This window comes from Ammodytes marinus (genome assembly GCF_949987685.1).
Source record: "Ammodytes marinus genome assembly, chromosome: 2".
In the NCBI taxonomy this organism is placed as follows: domain Eukaryota; kingdom Metazoa; phylum Chordata; class Actinopteri; order Uranoscopiformes; family Ammodytidae; genus Ammodytes; species Ammodytes marinus.
Genome location: NC_137231.1, coordinates 17,898,023 through 17,916,782, shown reverse-complemented (window position 1 = coordinate 17,916,782; position 18,760 = coordinate 17,898,023). Strand labels below are relative to the sequence as shown.

The following is an 18,760-nucleotide window of genomic DNA, read 5'->3' as shown; positions in this document are numbered from 1 at the left end:
AATTTTTTGACACAGCACATGGTAACAGTTTGCCAGCCTGAATCACCAACATGATAAAAATCACAGCACACAGGATGTGGGACATGTTTTGGAGGTGGTTTTCAATTGTGTGTGTGCGCATGTGTGTAAAAGAGTGAAAAAATAAGTGAGCGAGAAACACTTGTATGGCTTGTTTCCGACAGGACAAGGATCACAACACATGCAGGAAGTTCTTCCTGTAAGGATGTGGGCGTGTCCCAACAGCCTGACTTTTCTGTAACACATCATTCATAAACAACTGTCTTTCATCCACTGCAGGCACGCTAAAATATACATTTCATTCTAATTAGATTAAGCAGTTAATGATCATTACGTGTTAGATCTTTACAGAAAAGTTTCAGAAAATTCTCTAAACTATGTTGAAAAGATTATTATTCTTATCCTATTGAAATACAGAATGCAGTTAACCTGCAATCCTAAATTAAGAACTGTGTGCATCATGATGTATAAGACCAATAGACTTGATGGTAAGTCTGGCTTCAGGGAGACAATGCGCTCATGCTGGTGAGCTTTTGTGTTCACTGATGCAGTGGTGTAGTCTTCTGTTTGAATTATCTAAAGATTCTCCTGGCAAATAAATAACTCTAGTAGAGTAATTAAGACAGAACAGATTGGGCATTAAGCCAGCTTGCCACGTAGCCTTGTTAGACTGACGGAACAATATGAAACTGGCTTCTCGTCGCTTTCAGTGCGCTGTTGACCCTATAAGATTTTCCCTATTCTGCTGAAATTGTTTTAGTTCCAATCTGGGACTTAAAAACAAAATCCATTGGACACTTATCCTAAATTGTTAAAAAAAAGCATGCTTGGTCTGAAAATACTGGGTAGTGATGATTCAATTAAGCAAATATAAACCCTTCAGAATGACATAGTTGGGGAAAACATGTGATGGGATTGGAGGAAAGTTGAAATCGGCATATAAACTAAATGACTGTAGAGTGTTTGACAGGCTAATTGTTGGACTGTGTAAATTGTCATTAAAAGCTAGTCCCTACGGCTTGTCTAATGGAACCATATGTTGTCCTGGCAGTCTGCATCAATGAAAATGTCTCATGACTGCTCTCTAGGAGGCATGAACCCTTCATGCTGGGTGTTATCCTCCTTAGTGTCGTCTACAACAGGTGAGGTCAACAGTAATTTAAACTTAAAATCAGCAAGCAAGAGACATAGTTCTGTCAAATGTTAAAAAAAGAAATGAGCAAAACATTCCTTTATGCCACTGGCTATTGCATGGGTGTTTAGTTGGCAGCAATCTCTTTCCATGTTTAGTAACCCAGACATGATGCCTAGCAACAGGGGAATACCCAACAAGCAGAGAAACACAAGTAAAATGTACAAAACTAATGTCTCAAAGGGTTACCTATGTCGAAAAGCAAACTACAGTTAAACGTGGTAGTGGTGGTTGTATCTCAACATTTGGAATTACTCATTGCTTTGCAAAAACAGACAAATGTAATTAGCTCCGAATTCTCTTTCACCATTGACAATGGACTGCGCTGATCAACTGGAAGCCAGACCAATCTGCAAACTACAGGAAGAGGTTTAGATGTGTTACTGAGCACTGACTTGCTGCCTTCCATCTACTGAACCTGGTGAAGGATAAGGATTACTTATGTAAAACGAAGCATGGCTATGACTGCATGGCCAATGTATCACCTGAAATTACTTGGCAAAATATGTAATTTGATTTTCATAGTGGTAAAATCCAAAGGTGACATATGTAGTATAGTTAAGGCTGATCTAATCATTTAAAAAGGTCATTACCTTGAATTAATCTCCAACTGCTATTCAAACCCTGCACTATTTTGGAAGGCTGTGAACTATAATACAAATAATTCTAGCACAGTTCCCATTCAGATCAAAATAAATGATCACTCTCAAAAGGCCTTTGCACACCAGGCGCGTTTTATTTGTGCGATTAATTCACGCTTTATTAATAATTACAGAACGTATACAGAGTCAATACGAGCTTCATCAGCTGCAATTTCGCGAAGCAATTTGTGCCGTTTATTCATGTCGCGCCCGGAGTGCAAATGCCTTAAAGGATCAAAAAGAGATTGGTTTAGCTTTAAATACGCATTTTGTATCTGCTGGACAACTCTTTCAGAATGGAGGATGTATGCATTCTAAAACTGATAAAATAATAATGATAATAATAACAACATACTGCCTGTCTCTCAAACTCCTCTGTTCACCCTTGACCCTCCTACAAGTATTGTAGATGTGCTCCTCGCCATCAACCCAAAGGAGTACATGGAGAAGGACAATTAGGACCCATTTTCAATCAAGCTCCCTTCAAAAGATCACGTAATCCCTTTAAGGTGATGACAAAAATAATCTTAATTACTACAGGCCAATTTCCAAACTCCCATGCCTGGCAAAAATCCTGGAATCACTTATTAATAATCAGTTAAAAACATTTCTATCTTCCATTTTGAGCCTGTTCCAATCTGGTTTCAGGGCAGGCCACAGCACTGTCTCCGCTGTCACCTTGGTTGAAAACAACTGTAAGGGAAAAGTAGCCCCTGATGATCTACCAGCCAGCCTGACTATACATCTGATTAAACAAACTAGATTTCACAGAAACCGCCATCACTTGACAAAATACTGTTGCATATGTTGTCATCAGTGATCGCTCCGGAGTGGCTCTTGCGATAGAATAAAACTCTTTGCTTTAAAACAAGGTATATGTTCTATTTTTCTCACATCACGACATTGTTACAGCACTAGACAAGAAAAAGCACCGTGCAACACTTTTTATTGATCTTTCAAAAGGCCTTTGACACTGTTGACCACCATTTGCTCTTACAGAGGTTACATGACATTGGTTCTCATTCTGCATCATCATTCTGCATGTAGCTGGTTTAGGGATTATCTGTCTGATAGACAGCAATCAGTTAAACTGGTTAGCTAGTAGCTACCAATCTGAGTTAACAGTTATAAATGGTGTCCCACAGGGCTCAATCTTTGGTCCAGTTCTTTTCACAATTAATATCAATAACATTGTTTTATCGCTAAAAAACTGTCACGCCCATCTGTATGCTCGCTGACAACACAGTACTGTATTGCATTTCTGATTCGGTACACCAATCTATTCAGTGCCTACAGAGCTCTTTTAAAACCCTGCAGGACTGTCTAGTGGACCTCAGGCTTGTTCTTAATACAGACAAAACTAAATATATGTGTTTCTCCAGAGCAAGAACTACAAATTGTAATGATTTCAATATATTTACAAAACATTTATTTTTAATTGAAAGAGTCACTGTATATAAATATCTCGGCATCTGTATAGTTGATAAACTCACCTTTAATGTTCACATAATTAAAAAAAAAAATTAATAAAAAACTTTATCAGACCCGCTCCACTGACATGCTTATGCTTTATGTCCCACAAGCCCGGTCTGAGCTGGGAAAGACAGCTTTTAGCTTCAGTGCCCCCGACTCCTGGAACAACTTACAGCAGCAAATTAAACTAAATACCTTCATATCTTTTAACCAATTTAAACAAACTATCTTAAATCTGCCAAACTCTGCCTGTAACTGTTTTAATTAGACTATATTGTACTTTCACCCATTTAATTTTAATTGCTGCCACTCTTCACCACTGTGTAAATGTTTCAATTGGTTTTTTTTCTCTTCACCTGTTGTTGTGTATTTGATGTTTTTGCATTGAATATTGTGTATGTATTGTTTTTCCTTTGAATTTGCTTTGAACTCGACATCATTGTAAATGAGGGTCACCCCTCAATTGGTCTCTCGAGGATAAATAAAAGTTAAATAAAAAATAAATAAATAATAAAATCTTGTATGTAGACTACGACCAAAAATTGGCTCTTGGCTCCGTTTATTTGCAACAGAATGGTACATTGTTTATTGGGGAAAGCTTTATAAAATGTGTTTTATCACCACAATAGTGTGACTAGCCTTGACAAAACAATCACTGCATTCTTGAGGTTTGTCTAGGCCTGCACAAAGATCCCCAGTCACACTATCCTTTTAGCTCTACGAACACAAGGAAATGTTTAATATCACTGTTGCGAAAACCAAGTCCCAACCATTCATGATTGAAAGATTTTTTTTATATCAGGGTGTTACAGTTTAAACAAAGGTTGAAAGTATTAAAAAAAAATAGTACAACATGTAAAAGTCCCTTTAGATAAACCTGATTGCAGGAACTTGATATGAAACCTTAGTGGAGAGGGTTGGGCTTATATCAGTGTAGGTCACAGCAGAATGGGTGGGGCTGCAGCTTACAAAGCAACACTAGGTCTCGTTGAGTAGGCCTTATTGTTTGGTTAAGGTGTATCCTAACCAACCATCCTTTTCAGGAAGAGATAACCATTTCTTGGTCACTGGATGCTCAGAATGGTTGCGCAGGGATCGATATTTTTAGCACTTTATCTTTATGTCGCACTTCTACTCGTAAACATAGATGTTTTGTTTTGTAGACCTACTGACAAGCACATCCGTGGTAGTTTACACATACGTGCGCACTGCGCGGTTTCCTTGCGGTATGTATTTGATACTAAAAAGGACAAAGTGCATTAAATATAGAACGAAACCTTACGTGGTAAATAATCAAGTTTCAACACGCACACAGGAAAGTTTAGTGATGTTGTAAACTTATTATCTGACTGTCTGTGGAGGCAGATTGATACTTTCCAATGACTACCAGTATTTGTGATAAGCTAATGAGCGATGAGCGTCCTCTGTACATTTCATCTTCAACTATACAGTTCAAGACTATACCCATTCCCAAAATTTTGAGGCAACACAAATGAGAAAACCCTTAGTTTTGAAACCTGGGACCTTTATACTATACTAAATCATCTTAGGTGCTAGGTGGTTGAAGAGCGCTCAGATGTATTTGTTAGTACAATTTAAAGAGCAGTGAACCAGAACAAGGGAAGATTTACTGTTCAAAACTAGCAATAGACCTTATCCAAAACAGCCACGTTCCTGTTGGACTACCACAGAAAGCCGAGGAACTAATAGTCAGCACAGTCATTCTCCACACATGGACATCTAACAACAACTACTGGAGCAGTGATCCGTTCTAAAATTCCTTTCATAATGATCTGTCAAAAAACAATCATTAAACACAATGACTGCAAAACTGTAGCAGCTAAACTAAAGACTCGAGACTGAATCCATTAAATCAATTATAAAATATTAAGATTTCATGACCCATCCCATATTCAAAGCATAAGGATCACAGCTGACCTTTTGCATGTATAAAAATGTCAGCAGGGGCTGTGTTGAGGCAGTAGAACGTTGGCACCAGTCATACAAAAACCAGAGATAGAGACACCTTGAGGGAATGCTATGCTCTTCACAGACACTCTCCTGAGATTAACAGCTCACTGATTCAGTAAAAAGAACTCAGTTTATCTGTTGGGTAAATCAGATGAAAGAATAACCATGTACCTTATTGCCTCCCGAGTAGGCAGAGCTGACCCTGATGTGCACAGACAGAAGGAGGACCACACAGCCTGAGGAAATGACCGACAGGAAATGGGACCAGTGTGACAGTTTCTAGCATCCTTCAACACCATTTACGTCTGACGATTCTGTTTAGGAAATGTGGGTCTATAGGCTATCCTTACCGTCACTGGTTATTCTTTAAGACTTCTTATATAAATGGTGGTGTCAGTAGTATGAAGGTACTAAGTACTAAAGGAACACAGGAAGTTCTGGTCTGCTTCAGTATTGAATCCATTTGGGCTCTTATAACATTTGATTTCACATAATATCACCACAAACCAAAACTAATTATGATATCGGACAGTATTGGTATCCAAAACCCAGATATCAGAATTGGATCGGAACAGAAAAAAGTGGGTCATTGCATCTTTACTCTCATCTCTACCTCACAGTAGTGACTGCTGCCTTCCTTTAAACCAAGAGGAAATAGTTTTGTTGACATAGGCTTAGCGAAGGCTCTTGTTTGGTCTGTGTTCCTATTAAATGTCCTATTACTGGAAGGACAAGCTATTTTTTGTCACTCGATCCACCAGGAAACATCTAAGTAACTGAACACGTGGATCAATAAAGCCCTGGAGGTGGGGGGGGGGGGGGGGGGGGGGTGAATATCATTGTTCAGGAAATTTAAAATGTCTCCTTTTACTTGTGTTACTCAGTCATTGGAGGTTCTTACAAGTGGGGCATGCATACTTTAAAATGCAGCTGTGTATAGAGTATGGGGTATGTGCAGGAACATGCAAGATTGTGGCAAATCCTCAGGACAGGAGACATTGAACACTGCCCATCCCTGCCACATTGAGTTAGGTTCACACATTTCGATAACAACCTGGGGCCACCCGATTCCGTCAACAGCTATTTGTAACTCTGACTGGTTTCTCATTAAAAGAGCTCATAGACAATACAACTATTACAATAATAAGATTAACTAAAGTGTGTACATTAAGATCCCGTTGCAGCAGATAACCAGCCTCACAGGGATTCACAAAGCCTTGTACGGCTCTGTGAATCCCCAAGATTATATTTTTTATGGACTATCTGCAACACAGAACAAGATTGAACCATGTTTGTCATTACAACCTATATAGACGGCCTTAATAACTTGTTGTTGGGGTACAGAACTGCCCATGGTGTTTTGTGTTTCATGGTGCACTTGATGACTGAAATATGACATAACGTGAAAATCCCAGAAAAAAATCAGGATGAGCATATGTGGGACAGCGAGGAGCAGCAGAATTAGAGGAAAATTTTAACAAAGCCTAAACAGTCAGCTAATTTGGAAAACGATTTACATTACTATTCCAAAAGATTTGATCATTAAAGCTGGGGTGGGTTAGCCTGGCATTCCCAGACCTGCCACTAGGCGCTGGCAAATTAAATTTGCTGCGCGTGTTGGTCTGGACACGCTCCGTTGAAGCTTTATCAAGAAAGCCAGAAATCTGGCTGGTGGTTTCAATTGGTTCTATCTAATATGGGCGCGCCAGAGCCCTTTATATGGTGCTCTGGGGAGGACGTAACCGGATGACGACAGTGACGTGCATGCGACGTCGAAGCCGTTATAGTAAACATCAAATATGGCTGCGGATATGTTGTGTGAGTTTGAGACTGCTTTGGCCTCGACCCTTAACGATTTGGAAGACGGCACTCAAATCTTTCATTAGCAAGTAAGTGGAATGTTCTATTTTGCCGACCGACAACGGCAAACGTTTAATTTAACAGTTTAACAGCTGTTCGCTAAACGAAAGGGGCTCACGTCGCCTTGTGCATTGCTCTGATTGGTTGTAGTGCTATCCAACTGCGTGCAGTGGCATTTGAAATGCACGAGTAGGAAAGTAGTTGGAAATTACTAATGATCGTGGCCAGACCCTCTATCGTTCAAGATATCAGGGTCTGGATTTCCAGGCTAGGGGTGGGTAACTTTTTCACTGTAATATTTGGCAAAAATGTCATTCAGCTATGTAGATGAAGTGGTGTGAGAATATCTACTCATCACTCTGCTCTCCCCTGCCTCTGTGTGCCGCTCATGTAAACTTCGACCAATCAGAGCAAGGCTCGGATTCTCCGTTCTTTTTGGCTGATGGGACTTTCCATTCACTTTGGCACCAACGTTGTTGCGTCAGTGTTTGGCACTACGGTAGCCGACAAACAGCAATGTCTACAATCAACGGCCTCTAAATGTCCTATTTCCCATTTAACAACAACTGCTTAAACCGCTAAGACAGCAAGCATACGAGGAAAGACCGGGAAAGACACTAGTTGAAAAGAAACAAAAAAAAGTAGAGCGGTTGAGGTATTAGGATTCTCTCAACTGCTATTTTCTCCCGAATCATATACATACCCCAGCTTTAAAACATGCTCTCTTAAATATCGGTTCTTCACGATAAAAATTAGGGGGGAAAAAAGAGGAAAATCAAAAGAAAAGTTAGAGTATTTCAGAAATATTTAAAAGTTCCTCGTAGGTAGTTATTTTTTTGGTTAATTGTCAAAAACCACTGATTTTACAGAGCAGCCATTTGACAAATTGATTAATACTCACCAGTCAAAATGTACACATTTTGTGGCTGTTGCATTCGCAATAACCCTAAAACAATACATACTTTGATTGCAAAGCAGGATATCTGTTAATCTGCAAAGCTAATCACATTTGTAACATTTGTCTCATCTTCACATATAATAATCTTGAAAATGGCACATATTCTAAAGCTAAGGTCCCCGATATGCGTTAAGCCCTCAGCATACAGTATACACAATGCAATGAGCAAATAAAACTAGGCTCAACCCTGATTTGTTACAGGTCTAATCTGGCACATGTTTAGTTTTGGCAATTCCTTTATTTTTTATATATACTTATCATTGTTGTTATTGCAGATTCCCTGCCATGTGGCTGCTAGCGTCATCTTGGAAGCCTTAGTCCAGGGGCCTATTGCATAAAACTAGGATAAGGGATTAACCTAGGATTTTTCGGTTATCCTGGCTTGCGTTAGCCATGATCTGGTTGCATAAAAGCGGAGGGACATAAGTTACCCTGGAGATTTATCCTTTACGTTTAGCCTGGTCCTGACCAGGCTAAACGTAAAGGATAAACTTATTCTGTTGCCTGACTGGCTCAGTCAGCTGTCACTCCGATCTGAAGGTGTTTAACAGTTATTCCATGATCTTCTGTGTAATGCTTAAGTTTCAATAACCTGTTTTAAAGTACCATATAAAAGACTGCATTGTCATTTAGTTAAATAGTTCTTCTTTTTTATTATTTAACCTGAACCATTTATAATTAACTTAATTATAATTACATTAAGATGAAATGATATAAATTATAATAATTTATGTAATAGTCTGTTCATATTGCGGGCTATATTTATACAATTGATTATCGATGGTAGATGACGTTGCAAATGTGAGTCAAATAAATTCACTTTGTACTTATAACTATATCGAGGTGCATCTAAAACAAAATTAAATATCAATGAAAGTTTCCTTTTTTCTGTAATTTAATTCAAAAAGTGAAACTTAAATATGTTCTAGATTCATTACACATTAAGTGAAATTAATCTAGAATAAACATACTTTTCAGAAGGTCGACATTTCTGATTGGTTGTATGCAATATTCTAATATTTTGAGATAGGCTACTGGATTTTTTATTCCATGATCAATCAATCATCCAAAAAGAAGGCCTGACATATTTCACTTTGTGTAATGAAAGTTTAACTTTTTGAATGGACTTTCCATGATATTCTATTTTTTAAATGCACCTGCAGACTGCTCACTGTCAACTATTTTATCATAAAACAATGCAGGGACATCAAGATTAATTGGCAGAGATGACATCCCCTGTATAAAATGAACTGCCCCCTGATTTACGGTTTAAACTAGCAAGGCATTGTGGGAAAATGGGCCGTCTTTTACATTTTTACATCAGTAAATCTGTGTTCGATCTCTGGGTCTACTTCTGAAAGCTGTGGGCTGGCACTTAACAGAATGACTTACACCTGGCTTGACACAAAGCGGCCCCTTTACATCCTGGATTGGCGTTTATGCAATTGACTAATCCAAAGTGCCCAGGCTAAACTTTGTCAAGGCTGGCCTTATCAATCATCCTGGATATCTTAATTCCACTTTTATGCAATAGGCCCCAGGTCAATGCTTGCCATGCATATACACACACATATTAACAATACGGGGGGGGGGGGGGGGGGGGTTAGTATGTGATGAATGTATGACATTCTACAAATTGGTAATTTATTGTAAGAAAGTTTCATATCGTAACTTTGGAGACTATACAGTCATTAATGCTCACACACTTTTTTTCCCACATTGTGCTAGCCATGCCATCCCCGCAACCACTACACACACACACACACACACACACGATGTCGCCTCAGTGCACCCCATACACTGGTTGCCTTTTGCCTTTTGTCACCAAGACCGCATGAGACGCCACCTAAATCCCCTTCCTGTAACCAAGGCCACGGACCACCATTGTAATCAGATTCCAACTGCATTCCACTGCTTTTTGCAACAATGAGATAAGGTGCTGTTTTTTCACCTCTCCAACCACAAGTGACCATGCAGTCTTTGCTCTGCTCAATTTAAATACAATTGGAACACAATACATTACGCACCGTAGCTTTAAGGAATGCTATTGTATTCTTGTATACTTTGTGGAGGAAATGAGATTTGCAGGCACAAGAGCAATGTGGCTTAAAGTCCAACTGAGTGTAACTTATAGACAGAACCGATTACCACTAGCTCAAATAAAGTTCCTCAAACTGGAATATAAAGTGTGTGTGTATCAGTAGCATGTAGTGGGAGTGAGTTATGGTGTTGAAATATTTTCATCTGTTAATGTCTACGGATGAGGCTCTGCCAACTTCCTTATTCCAAAACAGGAAAAACAGACTCCTTAGATACAGACATAGGAAACATCTGTATGTTTGGTGTAATGCTGATCGAGCCTCATGTCCACCTACCGCCTTTTTCCGACTGCAAGCTCCTTTTTTCCCCAATTGATTCCCAATGAGAAGTGGCCGCCGCCCGGAGAAAAGGCACAGCGCCCACTTTTTTTTTCAAGCGTTTTTGCCCTTTTTGTGCGGTCGCTTCGAGTGCTTCCAGTTGAAAAAAGCTCACCTTTTCAGAAAAGCGTCGGGAGCGTTGCCGGCGTTTTTTATCAACGAGCCAATCAGATAGTAGATCGTCGGGACTCGTCGCCTTGGCAACCAAGAAGACGTAAGAGAAACTGCTTCTTTCCGACTCTGTTTACCAGAAACTGTACGAAATAATTGACTTAAAAAGGTCCAAAACAGAGAGAGGAAAGCCTATGTGTGGGAGCAATTAAGCAGACACTTGATTCGCTGTAATTTTTTTCTCCTACAGATCGTTTCATGCGCACACATAAGACTACTACTTGCTCCGTGTTTGTTTGCAGGAGCCACGATAACTCCTCATCCAAACTGAGGATGGTGGAAAGTATTCTCCGTTTGACAAGACTACTCATTAAAATGTAACGAGCCTAAACAGTGAAACCAGTGTTTATCATAGGCCTGACAGTGGCAGTGCACAAGATGACGATCAGATTTTTTTATCCCCTACTCACATCGTTCTCTCTCCCCCAACGCATAAAATGCCTGAAAAGAAAGTCCAAAAAACACGCTCAGTGGACACACTCCTGAGCGCACAGCCAGCGTTTAACGCCCGAAAAACGCTAATGGACACGGGGCCTTAAGATGTATTCCAGCAAATCTATCAATTTATGTTCTGTGAGACTTAAGACTAACTCCTAAACTTCTTATCCTATTTAAAAGTCAAGATTGTCTTTAAATCCTACATAGTTACAACAGGAAAAGCTCTAGTTCTGATGAGGGTTTGTAGGGTTAACTATTGTACCTACAGCAACACAAAATTTAAAGTATAATCGGGGGCTAGGTTGTCACTTGGACCTCTCTTTTTATGTGAACAACATAACAACACAACCTGCAACCTTTTGCTCAATTAAAATCTTAACTTCTAATATTACATCCAGAGGGTACAAAGCATGTCCCTTCCTCTTCCTGGTCAGCTTCTTCCCCCTCCCCCAATGAGCAATGCATGAACCACTGCTCCATTTCAACAGATGTTGTCAGCTGTGGTGGGAAAGACCAAGCATTGACAAAATAGTATAAGACTGTGTGTGAATCAGCTGTGAATGCTAAGCTACAAAAGGTTGACAATATGGGGTTGTTTGTCAAGAAAGGAAAGAGAGAAACTGAACTTTATTTAGATTCCTTGCAGAACAAGCAAACTTATTTCTTTAAAACATAACATAGATACAAGAGAAAAAAAGAGTTTACCATATATGTAAATCAAAAGACGCCCAGACATCCAATAAACTGAGACTATTATGATCAGTATATTTATATAGGGGCCGAGTGTTTTCTACTGTGTAAGCAATAAGCAGGACACATTTAGACATGTGATCCGATTCATTGCAAGACTGGTTCAAAAAAAAAATCAAACACACCAACATGCTAAGCAAATGGTTTGTTAATTAGATGTTTCTTCCCACCTGTCCTCGCAAAAAAAGTGTATTGCTTAGAAAAAATACATTGGTAGCTCACCAGCTCTAAAATGTAAATCAAATTCAAAAATCTGCTGAATTTTCAAGTTGTGGCATGTCATTCTGAAATGTTCTCTCGAAAGTGTAGATAGTGAGATAACATCTTGCAAAGACAAGACTGGACACAAACTGAGGTATGTCAGACATGTTTGAATCCAACTGAGATGCTGAGGCCAAACTTATTCTTCAGCAAATACTTAATTTTCTAGGATCATGATTATTCGAGCCAACTGATATAATACGATACTTTTGACCGGAGGGATATCAAACTACTAATCAATTAATGTCGACGTCCTAGAAAGGCTGCATATAGAAACTGTTTTCATGGTATCCAAAAATTAATGTTAAATAGGTTGCTTTAAAAAAAAACAGTTGAAAGGAACCAAAACTTACATGTCATGCTTAGTTTCCCTCTGCTTCCTGACCCACTTCCTCTCTCAGCCCAGCCATAGGAAGGCAGGCTAGCTACATACACTTCTATAGACCTTGTACTGCTGCACATCCAGCAGAGGTTGATGCGTCTGGAATGGTTAACCAGCCCAAAGACAGCTGTAATACTATTGACTGATGACCCTGGGGTCGCTCTGTCAGCCTTCACCTGCTCTGCATCCCGCAGCAAGTCTCGTCAAGGGAAACTCCTGCAACTGACAAGTTGAGTACACACGGAGGCCAAGTAACCTAGTTCAAGACAGGGGCCAAATATGCAAATCCTGCTGCCTTTTGGCACACTAACTAACCACGGTCAATCTGCCCCATTGTCATGATGAGCAAGCAAATGAGCAGGTGGTGGTGTAGCAACAGAGGGATCACACAAAGGACTGGTTGGGGTCAAGACCCAGCCACTATGGTCAAAATGCAGAGATCTTTTACGAATACCAACTGAGGAGAGGTAGCACCATTAAGTCTATATTGATCCCCCTAAAACCTTCGAACGGTGTCCAATTTTAAGGGCGAGGCTTTAGAAAAATGTATACTCGTTGCCAGGGCTTAAAACAATTGATCAATAGATTGATTAGCTTAGTTATTTAACGTTTTGTTTCAGTAATTTTATAAACCAAAACGGCCATATTTAAAACACTTAAAATGTGGGGCTATGCATCTTTTCTCTGTTTTGTATTAATTCAACTGAATGTGTATGGGCTGATGGCCAAACAAATAATGGAGGGATCAATAAATAATTAAAATAATCTGTACTCCTAGCACCACTTATGCAAACCCTATTTGACATGTGTTCCAGTCGTGATAACTTTGAATAAAATATTTAGGCAGATCAGACTAATAAATAGGGCAACAGTGTGTCTTTGAAATGACTTAAATATAATTAAATCAAACCCCTGTTTCGATGTCAGGGCACTAAAATTAAAAACAGCTGTAAACATAATAATGGTGCACCCAGACATACACTCGGGTGCAGCAAAACGGTATTTCAATGTCTGCCCATCGACTACATGAGGTAATTGCCTGCAAATATTCTGCATTATTTAAAAATAAATTCTCCACGTGTTGTGGCCAAACAAGAAAAGCTGATTGAGGACACGGTGATTATGCACTTAGGTAACATTTAAAGTGGCAAGATCAGATGGGAGGCAGAAACCGCTTCCGTGCTCTGACCCCCTTTCCCATATATCTTCCATACCAGTGTGTTAGTGGGTCAAATCTCAAGCTGGCATCTTGATGAATATTGGATCATCATTATCAAAGGGTAACATGTAAGAAAAAACAATAAATTGTCTCTGAAAATGAAATAGTTAATTCATGAAGGTGTGAATTTGTTTGGCGTCCATTGTTCGGTTTGAAGAGTGTAGGATGCAAAGGGCCAGGGCGCGGTTTGTGCTGCCTGCACCTCCGTGTATGTGGATCTATCGTTTCTGAGATAAGTTTTCCTGCCGCACTATGGTTTCCTACCCCACCCCGCTTAACAACGTACGACAGCACATTTCATGTCGAGAATTAACCCACCCCACACCAAAAGGAACAAAACCCTTTCTGTAAAATGGGCAATTTCTCTTGTTATCGATCAGAAACTTTTGGGCGTTTTCAGTAAAGCACTGTTGAAGGCTAGTGCTAGCTTAACAAAATAATATTTTACTGACTATCCCGATTCATTTGAGCTAGCGCGTGCACTTTCCTGTCTGGCTGGTTGTACGTGGACAAACAACCGTTGCAACCAATTCAGGGGGTGACAAAACGACCAGCAGAATTCTACACGAATCCACGTAATCTGTGACCTACCTTCTGAGAGGTAATTGAAAGTATTCCAGAAAAGCCGAATGATATAACACAGCCCAACGCGTATCCCACTTGATTCCTCCCTCTGCCGGAGCCGCTGCTGTGCTGACACCGCTCGCTCTGTGCTCTTTCCCCACTCTACCACTAATCCCGCCCCCTGTTGCGGCATGGCGATACCTGTGTGGCTTAGCGGCCTTTGACAGACAGCTCTGACAGCCAAACAGAGCGATTTATTAGAGCATGACTCACGCCTCCCATTTTTTACTCCAGTTTTCAGGTTTAACAAAAAAACACATTCGTGTTATTATGCTTCTATTTATGTACATCATTGTGATATTCCTATTATATTTTTTTATGTATAATTTCAGCATCTATGTATCATTATATTCCCATTTATTATAATTATATAACTTAGAGAAACTCAATTGTACTTACACAAATTATGCAATGTTTGATCAATGAAAAGGATGTATGTAGTTATTTCGTGGATGGGGACGACAAGTACATCCTACTCACTCATCTGACAGTAGGCCTACTTAATAGCAAATAATGAGCCAAAAGGGCACATAATATTGAAAAAAGTTGGGTTGAGGAAGTAGCCTAATAATTGTGTAGGCAGAGTGTGTGTGTTTATATGTGTATGTGCAAATGGGAGTGAGTTGGGGGTACATTTATGAATGGCAAAATATAAGAATGTGTCTATGGATGACATGTTCTATGTGAGAAAGTAAGTCCTTTATCCAAGTCACATCTATCACAAACATTTTGCAGTAGGTGGTGAAACAAAATAACATGTTCAGACGATATTGGGGTTTCAGATAATTTTCTTATAATAAAAAATATACTTCAAGAACACAATGTACCACAAGTGTATATCCCCACCACAAGATGGCATTATTTCACAAATCCAGAGTGATGCAGGCTTTTGACAGAAGAAAACAGCTGTGTTCCATCATCCAATCTACTGTATTTATTCTTTACCCTCCTTCAGTCTGGGAGATCAGGGTTGATGCAATTATTTGCGGTGAATCTGGCAGCCCAAATTCTCATGGGTCATGGACCAGGAAAGTTAAATTCATTGGTAAATTATCTTTACACTAACAATGCTGATTACTTCACCTGCTATCCCCTGTGTGTTCAGCACTACCAAACATTGGAGACTATAGGACTTATTTTGCAGTAACCTACATTTTATACCCTTACCTTTTCTCACTGATGGCTTCCGCTCAACTGCCTTGTCTTGGGATTTCTGAGTGGAATCAAAAGCTGCCTTCATCTGTGCCACCTTCATAGACTGGCCCTGCTCATCAGACTTGACTTCGGCTGGCTTAGGCCTGTCCTGGTGCTGCAGCTTTTCATGCAGTTGAATGGTCTCCTTTATGAGCTCCGACACAGGCCTGGATTTGGGCCCTGTGCTTTCGGATGTTTCTCTCTTAAGCACACTGTCATTCTTCTCTTCGCCAGGTTTTTCATCCGGTTGATCTGGCATCCTATTTTCTGTATAATGAGGATCCTGCTTCATCCTGCTTTCCTGTGAGATGACAGTGCCGGCTACGACCAAAACTGAGCAAGAATCCACAGATGGTGCAGCAGCAATGTCATCAGTTGAGCCCTTTACCCTCTCCCTCCTCATAGATTGAGCATCTGAGCCTGCAGACCCAGATAGCTGGAGATCAGCTTTGCTCTCACTGTCAATCTTAATTTGTACAGGTGGTCTTACAGCACCGGTGTCCGTCTTCTCAGCAGTTTTAGTGGGAAAGAACATTGCATCAGATGCTGACAAAGGTGCAGATTCCACAGCAATCACACCAGTCACATCACATGACGGTCTTTCATGTGACACAGCTGATTGTAAGTTGTCCGAGGGCGGGTTTTTGAAGGGACTGATAGATGGCTTTGTCCCCATGTCCCCCTCGACTGGAGCATCTTTTGAGTTGATGTCCTTCACTGAACTCTGCCAAACATCTTTGGAATGATGCGCTTTTGTGAGTGAGCTCTCACACGTAGCATTTCCAATGGCTCCAGGCTGAAAACAAAGTAGATCTGAGGTCGTACTGTTTGCAGAGTCCTTCTGTTTCGTTTCCGGGTCTTTGACGTGTTGATCTACGGTCGCAAGGTTAAGGGGTTCCTCTTTCAACCCTTTGGTGTCAGGTACTGACGAAGGTGTGTTTACATCTGACTGATTGATTTTTTCAGTGGATAACTCTGTTGCTGCACTGTCAAGGACCTTCTTTGCAGTGGCAACCATGGTGTCCCTGTCAACCTCTTTTACCTCTGATAGAGCCGTTTCTTTCTCTTTTTTATTTCTCATCAGTAGTTTCTCCAAAATAGAACTGGGTTCCATGGGTATGGCGGGATGTGATGCTGCATCCGGGTCTATCTTTTGATTGTTGGTTGTTTCAGTCTCGTCCATTTGCAGATAAGGCCTCACTAACTCCCCTTGATCATCATAGTCATCGACATTTGGTTTTGTTGAAGAGTACTCATTCAAAACCGGCTTCACCTCACCTGCTGGCGTTTCCTCTTTTGTATCCTGTGCTGTTCTTTCCTTTGGAGCTCTGCATTGAATGGTATCACTCATGTCTGATAGAGGCTCTTTCTGCCCAATGTTTTTCATAGGATGTTGGTGTTGAGCTGTGGGCGGTCCCTTCCTCTCACTTAAGCGGCCCTCTGTTCCTGCACAGAGCTCCATATCTTCATCACCAACTTCAGATCCCACGGTGTCATTGTGATCCGATTGTACAGACAGAGGTTTCAACTCATGTCCTACTTCAGCTTCACATATGCTTGTCTTCGCCATCATAGAGTCCTCCTCATCAGTGTTATCACGTGAGTTTGCTTCCTCAAGGTTGTACCTTTTGTCTGAAACTCTGAAGTTTTCATCTCCGATCTCCACGTGTGGGATGGTTCCTTCCTCTTGACGCTCCATCCTAAGCTTTGAGGCCGTGTGACGCTCCTCCTCAGTCATGTGCTCTTCTCTCTTGATTTGAGAGAACAGCTTATATGCTCTTTCCTCAACCCTTGCGCTGCTCTTTTGCTTCAGGTCCGTCTCCTGTGGAACCAGTGGAGCGGTCCTGCCTCCTTCTCCTCCTCCTCCTCCTCCTTCATTTCCTGCAGTCCCTCCTTGTCTCACCTCCCCTATTTGCTTCTCACTAGAAGGTGTTGTTGGCTCCTGGCAGGGGCTCTCAACCAGATCCCGAGCGTCTCTCTCCCCTGAATTTTTTTCCCCGGTGGCACCAGCCTCCTCCTCCTCCTCACTGGAGCTCCCTCCCTCCATGATGACATCAACCACATGATTGCCCGCACCTCCAGAGTCATGGCTTGGGCTTGTCTCCTCAGACCCTTCTTCCCCAAGAGCCTCTCCCCCCCCTTCCATTGTATCCTGATTCTGCCCCATCCTGGGTCTGTGGAGAAAGACCTGATGTTAAGCTTACAAGAAAAGACAAATCCTCCCAAATCATGCCACAACATGTTTGGAATGCTCTACCACAGACTTTTTTTATTCTGAGAGTCTCAATTTGTATTTCGTGTCTGAATAATACACTACAAACTAGACGCTTCTGAAACAGACAAGGGAAGAAAATGAGCAGCCTCTTGGGTTTAAATTCACCGTCAACTACACATTAGACTTGGTTTCAGTGTTGCTTTGCATTTACCAAACAATTCTGTCACACAGGAGCTATTTTCACAGAAGTGTTGAATGGGAAGATCTCATGACTTCAGCTGCTATAGTAAACCCTATGTTGGGTTATTGTATGTCCGCAGTACCTCAACTTTAAGTAAAATTACATTCACAAGATTTTGCATCAATCTCACTTGTGAATTTGAACACTATGTTTTGTGTTTTAGTGCATACGTGATTCAGCAGCATTGTTTTCCACATTCTCCTTATGTAATGAAGTATTAATTCATGGTTATCATTCTTTAAAAATAATGGTTCATTTGAATTCACTATCTAAAGATTCCTCAGAATAACAGAGTGTATATGTGAAATCTGTGGTGAACATTCTGGGACAATCAGCCTCAAGGCACAACACAACGACTCTGTCTTATTGATTAAACCTCCTCTGTTTGCTGTGGAGGTTCACAAAGTCTTATGACATGCCTGTCAGCAAATCTCTCTCCACCTCTCCGCCAGCTTGTTTTGTCCCATTTGTTTAATAGTTTTTCCTGATTTGGCTTACTTGTTACGCAATCTGCTGATTGGGTGCCTATTAGTGCTAAAAATGTATAAGGTAGATATGACGTGAGCATTTAAAAAAACTCTGTAGATATTGCGTTTAAGTTGTGTGTCTTAATCAAACTTTGGATGTGTTTTGTTTACCAGGCTTCTCTAAGGAACATTTTCAGATGTTGCTACGTATTGCTCTTATAGTATTGATGCTGATGGTAACGGTGCTAATGGCCAAAGAGTTTTAGCA

General features: G+C 40.5%; 1 protein-coding gene across 1 annotated transcript in view; it reads right to left on the bottom strand.

Moving 5' to 3' along the window:
• coro1ca (coronin, actin binding protein, 1Ca) overlaps positions 1-14,466 on the bottom strand; it is a 38,912-nt gene extending 24,446 nt beyond the window's left edge. The window contains exon 1 of the mRNA XM_080045148.1: positions 14,343-14,466. The gene's annotated coding sequence lies outside the window, so the exon portion shown is untranslated. The remainder of the gene's footprint in view (positions 1-14,342) is intronic.
• Positions 14,467-18,760: the final 4,294 nt, after the last annotated feature.